Source organism: Anomaloglossus baeobatrachus, chromosome 5, assembly GCF_048569485.1.
Source record: "Anomaloglossus baeobatrachus isolate aAnoBae1 chromosome 5, aAnoBae1.hap1, whole genome shotgun sequence".
Taxonomy (NCBI): domain Eukaryota; kingdom Metazoa; phylum Chordata; class Amphibia; order Anura; family Aromobatidae; genus Anomaloglossus; species Anomaloglossus baeobatrachus.
Window position 1 is genome coordinate 561,531,963 of NC_134357.1, and position 7,335 is coordinate 561,539,297.

A 7,335-nucleotide genomic window follows, 5' to 3' on the forward strand; every position below is an offset into this window, starting at 1 on the left:
ACCCGGAAACCTGACATTACTCCCCCCCCCAGAAACGGCCTCAGGACGGATCAGGGCCTGGCTTGTCCGGGTACCGTCGATGAAACTGAGCAATCTTCCGGGGTGCCCGAATGTTACCCACCGGTTCCCAGGAATCGTCCTCGGGGGCGTACCCCTGCCAACGTACCAGATACTGAAGCCGACGACGATGGAGCCGGGAGTCAATAATGTCCTCAACCACGAACTGCTCCTCGCCGTCGACCATCACAGGCGGAGGAGGAGGCACGACACGACCATGAAACGTATTAGGAGAAACGGGTTTGAGGAGAGAAACATGAAAGACCGGGTGTACCTTCAGATGGTGCGGTAACCGCAGCCGACAGGCCACAGGGCTCACGATCCCGGTGATCTTAAACGGACCGATGAATTTTTGTCCCAGCTTCTGCGAAGGAACACCCAATCTCAGGTTTTTGGTGGATAACCATACAGAGTCCCCTACCTTATACATGGGTGCCGGTTTCCGGTGAGTGTCTGCCGACCTCTTGTAACGCTCCTGGGCCGTAGCCACAGTGTCCTTTAGAATCTCCAGATTTTGTCGTAGCTCTGTCAATCTGTCCTCCACCGCTGGCACCGAAACCGCAACCGGTGACCTAGGCAAAACATTCGGATGGTAACCCAAGTTAGCAAAAAAGGGCGTTACCTTAGTGGAGCTGCTCTGAGTGTTGTTATACGAGAACTCCGCCAACGGAAGCATCTTCAACCAATCGTCCTGCAGATGGCTGACATAACATCGAAGGTATTGTTCCAGGGTTTGATTAGTCCGTTCGGTTTGCCCATTTGTCTGAGGATGGTATGCAGAAGACAAACAGACATCAATCTGGAGTGCCGTACAAAACCCCTTCCAGAACCTAGACGTGAACTGCACGCCCCGGTCAGAGATGATCTCGTCTGGTACCCCATGCAATCGGAATACCTTCTGGATAACCAAATCCACTGTCTCTGCGGCTGAGGGAAGACCGGTACACGGAATAAAGTGAGCAGCTTTTGTCAACCGATCCACCACCACTAAAATGGTATTGTGACCGCCTGAGACTGGCAACTCCACAATAAAATCCATTGAGATAGATCCCCAAGGGCGAGATGGAACGGGTAACGGTTGGAGGAGTCCCGTAGGAGCCACACGAGGGACCTTGCACCGGGCACAAACCACACATGAGTGGACATAGTCCTTCACATCCTTTAAACAGGTAGGCCACCAGAAAAAACGGCTCAGAAATTCCTGCGTCTTCTGTACCCCCCTATGACCAGCCAACACGGAGTCATGGACCAACTTGAGAACCCGAAGTCTTACGGCCTCTGGGACATAAATGCGTCGCTCTCTCAACCACACACCATTCCGAAGAACAAGAGTTACATCATTCGGGGGGGCAGCAAGAAATACGTCACCATCATAGGCCAGCTTGATGTCCTTCTACAAGTCCTGGTCCTGGATTACTCCAACGAAATTGGCATCCGATAACACGGTCTGAGACGGGGTTCCAGGCACGGAGTCCACGGCGTGGATTCGGGACAAGGCATCGGCTTTCCCATTACGTGAACCTGGACGGTATGTAACGATAAAATTGAACTGGTTAAGGAATAGGCTCCAACGGGCTTGCCGTGGAGACAGGCACCTGGCAGACTTAAGAAATTCCAGATTACGATGATCTGTGAGTACTATCACTTGCTGCGCGGCTCCCTGTAAGTGGTGTCTCCATTCCTTAAAAGCTGAAATAATCGCCAACAATTCCTTGTCCGCAATGTCATAGTTCCTTTCTGCAGGGGACAACCGGCGGGAAAAGAAAGCACACGGATGCAAGAGACTCTTGTCCCCAGTCCTTTGAGAAAGGATGGCCCCTAATGCATAGTCGGAAGCGTCGACTTCCACGATAAAGGGAAGTGCGGGATTCGGATATACTAATATTGGCGCTGAGGTAAAACAAACCTTGAGACGATGGAAAGCTTCCTGGGCCTGAGCGGACCACACAAACTTCTGTCCTTTCTTGGTTAACAGAGTGATGGGACGAACGATCTCTGAAAAGTTACGGATAAAGCGTCGGTAAAAGTTGGCAAAACCGACAAAGCGTTGTACCTCTTTGATGTTTCCCGGTTCCGGCCAGTCTAGAATTGCTTGTATCTTGCCAGACTCCATGTTCAGTCCCTGAGGAGAGATGACATACAATTCTTAGGTTATTTGTGAGCAATGGAATTCGCATTTCTCCAGTTTAATGTACAGGTGGTTTTCCCTCAGACGGGTAAGTACGGTCTTGACGTGCTCCTGGTGTTCCTGTAGGGAATCAGAAAAGATTAGGATATCGTCCAGATAGATCACCATGAATTGGTCCATGATATCCCTAAAAATATCGTTAACTAGATGTTGGAAAGCCGCGGGAGCGTTACAAAGTCCAAAAGGCATCACTAGTTACTCAAAATGTCCATACCGACATCGGAACGCGGTCTTCCACTCGTCTCCGGGACGTATGCAAAGTAGATTATATGCCCCACGGAGATCCAATTTAGTGAATATTTTTGCCTGTTGGACCCTCTCCAATAGCTCAGGAATCAACGGTAACGGATACCGGTTCCGGATGGTTATTTTATTCAGTTCCCGGTAGTCAATACAGGGTCTCAGAGTCCCCTCTTTCTTTTTCACGAAAAAGATGGGTGCCCCTGCTGGTGAGGTAGACGGGCGAATAAATCCCTTGGCTAGACTTTCATCAATGTACTCTTTTAGTGCTTTTAGCTCAGGTGCCGCCAACGGGTAGACATGACCAAACGGGATCTCCGCCCCTGGGAGTAAGTCTATGGGGCAATCATACGGTCTATGCGGGGGAAGCCGATCGGCTTTTCTTTTGTCGCATATATCAGCGAAGTCATGATAAACCGGGGGTAAAACAGGTACCTGTACAGTGCCCTCCGCATTCGGTGTTACTGGAACCGGAACAGTTGGACTAATGGTCGGACCACTCTGCGGTGGGAAGGATATTTCCTTAGTCTCCCAATCGATGACTGGATTTGTAGACCGTAGCCACGGAATACCTAAAATAATCGGAAAATGAGGAGAAGAAATTACCATGAAAACAAGGGTCTCCTGCTGACCTGGCTTCATCACGCATTCTAGCGGTACTGTTTCCCGATCCACTGGTCCAGAGATTAACGGAGATCCGTCTACCGTCTCCATGGTAACCGGTGAGGATCTTTGCTGAGTCCGGATACCGTGTTTCCTGGCAAAAGAAGAGTCCATGAAATTTCCCCCTGCCCCAGAGTCTATCATTGCAGAGGTAGGTATTAGCTGTCCCTCCCACTGGATCTGAATGGGAAGCGAGCAATGGGTATATTTCCCTTCTGAGTCCTTCGGTGAGGTTGACATTACAGTCAAGGGAAATACCGCATCCAAGTGTCCACCTGCCTCAGAGATATCGGACTCTGCATCCGTGTTGTCACACTCTGCCAATACCTTATTTGGGCGATTTGGACGTTTCGGGCAGTCGATCAAGAAATGGTCCGATTGACCGCAATAGAAACACAAACGCTCACGGAGCCGGTGTTCACGACGTTCGTTGGTCTCTCGCTTTTGCAGAGAGTCCACTTGCATAGGAACGTCCTCGGCCTCCCGTGGCGTCCTGAGAGCGGGTTCTCTGGAAGGAAACGCAAAGTTGTTTACACGGTTTACAGCTGCCCATTTTTCCTGTCTACGTTCCGTCAAGCGGGTATCAATACGCACACAGTGCTGGAGAAACAGTTCAAAATCCCCTGGAGATTCGGAACGAGCTAACTCGTCCTTGATGGTACCGGACAAACCTTTTCTGAAAACAGACAATAATGCATTGTTTCCCCAGTCGGTGTCTACCACTAACCTCTTGAACTCAGTGGCGTATTCAACGACAGAACGCTTTCCCTGACGTAAGGAAAGGAGAGCCGATTCAGCGGTAGCACGGCGATTCGGATCATCAAACATTTGCGCCATTGCGGTCAGAAAGTCATCCAGGTGATTTAAATGGATGTCCCGATTCTCTATCATAGGATTAGCCCAAGCCAGTGCTCGTAAGGTTAATAACATGATTATACATAACACTTTTGACCGGTCAGAACGGTAATAATCAGCATGTACATCAAAAAACAGTATACATTGGTTAACAAATCCACGAAACTGACTACGATCACCATTGAAACGGAATGGGGGTAACCTAGGCATACCGGCAGCTGATACGGACGTAGTGGGGACGGCTTCCTGAGCCTCCACTCTGACTTGCAAATCCTGAATAGCCGGACCCAGTACCTGGTGATCATGGCCCAGCTGTGCCTCCACATCTCTTAAGCCCGCTACACACGCTTCAATATATCTCACAATCCGTCGTTGGGGTCAAGTTGTAAGTGACGCACATCCGGCATCGTTTGTGACGTATCTGCGTGTGACAGCTACATGCGATCAGGATTGAACGCAAAACCGTTGATCGCAAACACATCGTATCATTCTCTAGAATTGAGCGTTTTGTTGCACGAACCTAGTCAATTGTAACGTGTGACATCCCTCATACGATTTTGTTGTCTGATGCTATGTGCGCAGGTGTGCGCTCTGCACCGCATCTTAAAAAAGGTCTGCTTCAGAGCGCAGCTGAAAAGCTGCGTTCTGAAGCGCCTCACAATGTCTGTCATGCACTAATCTCTGTCAGTCCGTCACTATCTCTGTCCCTCACTCTCAGTCCATGTCAGTCTATCCCCCTCTCTCATATACTCACCGATCCCCGGCGCTGCACGGCATTCACACTGCTCCGGCGGCTTTTACTGTTTTGAAAAAGCCGGCCGCCCATTAAACAATTTCGTATTCCCTGCTTTCCCCGCCCACCAGCGCCTATGATTGGTTACAGTGAGACATGCCCCCACTCTGAGTGACAGGTGTCACACTGCACCCAATCACAGCAGCCGGTGGGCGTGTCTATACTGTGTAGTGAAATAAATAATTAAATAATTAAAAAAAACGGCGTGCGGTTCCCCCCATTTTTAAAACCAGCCAGATAAAGCCATACGGCTGAAGGCTGGTATTCTCAGGATGGGGAGCTCCACGTTATGGGGAGCCCCCCACCCTAACAATATCAGCCAACAGCCGCCCAGAATTGCCGCATACATTAGATGCGACAGTTCTGGGACTGTACCCGGCTCTTCCCGATTTACCCTGGTGCGTTGGCAAATCGGGGTAATAAGGAGTTATTGGCAGCCCATAGCTGCCAATAAATCCTAGATTAATCATGTCAGGCGTCTATGAGACACCTTCCATGATTAATCTGTAAGTTACAGTAAATAAACACACACCCGAAAAAATCCTTTATTAGAAATAAAAACACACACATATACCCTGGTTCACCACTTTAATCAGCCCCAAAAAGCCCTCCTTGTCCGGCGTAATCCAGGATGATCCAGCGTCGCTTCCACCGCAGCTGCATGGAGGTGACCGGAGCCGCAGCAGACACAGCCGCTCCGGTCACCTCCACGCAGGTAATGAAGACAGCCGCGCGATCAGCTGCTGTCACTGAGGTTACCCGCGGCCACCGGTGGATGCAGCGGTGGCCGCGGGTAACCTCAGTGACAGCAGCTGATCGCGCGGCTGTGTTCATTTGCTGTGTGGAGGTGACCGGAGCGGCTGTGTCTGCTGCGGCTCCGGTCACCTCCATGCAGCTGCGGTGGAAGCGACGCTGGATCATCCTGGATTACGCCGGACAAGGAGGGCTTTTTGGGGCTGATTAAAGTGGTGAACCAGGGTATATGTGTGTGTTTTTATTTCTAATAAAGGATTTTTTCGGGTGTGTGTTTATTTACTGTAACTTACAGATTAATCATGGAAGGTGTCTCATAGACCTGAACATGGAATAAAGTCACGTTAAATTCATCTCCTTCATGAGTGGTCCTTGGCGCGGATTTTAAACATCCACTCTCCACATATTTTTCACCGATTACAGGGATGACTGCTGCCTTTGACCTATTTCAGATGCCTGCAGAGTGGTTGTGACTTTCACAACCACACTTGGTGAGTAACCTCTTGTTATCACACCCCAATTGTTTGTCGGGTAAGACCCTATTGCGCTCCTTTTCCACAGTGTTTGCACGCATCTAATGTATGCGGCAATTCTGGGCGGCTGTTGGCTGATATTGTTAGGGTGGGGGGCTCCCCATAACGTGGAGCTCCCCATCCTGAGAATACCAGCCTTCAGCCGTATGGCTTTATCTGGCTGGTTTTAAAAATGGGGGGAAACCGCACGCCGTTTTTTTTAATTATTTAATTATTTATTTCACTACACAGTATAGACACGCCCACCGGCTGCTGTGATTGGGTGCAGTGTGACACCTGTCACTCAGAGTGGGGGCGTGTCTCACTGTAACCAATCATAGGCGCTGGTGGGCGGGGAAAGCAGGGAATACGAAATTGTTTAATGGGTGGCCGGCTTTTTCAAAACAGTAAAAGCCGCCGGAGCAGTGTGAACGCCGTGCAGCGCCGGGGATCGGGGATTGGTGAGTATATGAGAGAGGGCTGGTAACTTCAGTTACTCAGGAGATTAGCGGTCACCGGTGAGTCTTCACTGGTGACCGCTAATCAGGACGCGACACAGACAGAGCCGCAGCATCACAATGAAGTCGGGTGAAGTTCACCCGAGTTCATTCTGACAGTGCGGCTCTGTCTGTGTCTGCTGTCATCTGCCATTCAGGTCTGCTACATGGCTGTCTGTGTCTGCTGTTAGCGGCCATGTAGCAGAGCTGAATGGCAGATGACATAGTAAAAACGCATCCCTACACATTACACACACTTGGCAAGTCAATAAATAAAAAAAAAAAAAAAAAAAGGTGCCCAATGCATACGTCACAGAACACATGATCTAAAGGATCGCACACACAATTGACCAATTTAACATAGACTACTAACGCTCGTGTGACAGCAAATGAACGACCAACGTGAAATCTCATAGATCCCGTATGCAACCTGGGCGTGTCACATCGCAAATGCGATTGTACAACTAACTGCAACGTGTAAAGTGGGCTTAAGTTTAGTTTGTACCGCCTCCATCTCCTGCTGTAAGGAGTTAATCATGGAAAAGAGCTGGTCTACTCGTGTCTCAGTCATTGCCCCAGCGAAATCCTCTTATGGCCTGAGTATAATGTAATACTATTGTATGTTCTGAGGATTTCGATAGCGTTAGGGCAATGACAACCAGAGACGAGTTCTTGGTACAAGATGTTTATAATATGTAACCACGGTAGGTACACAACGGAACAAACACAGCAGAACAAACACACGAAATACCTTCCCGAAACGGAGCGAAGGGAATT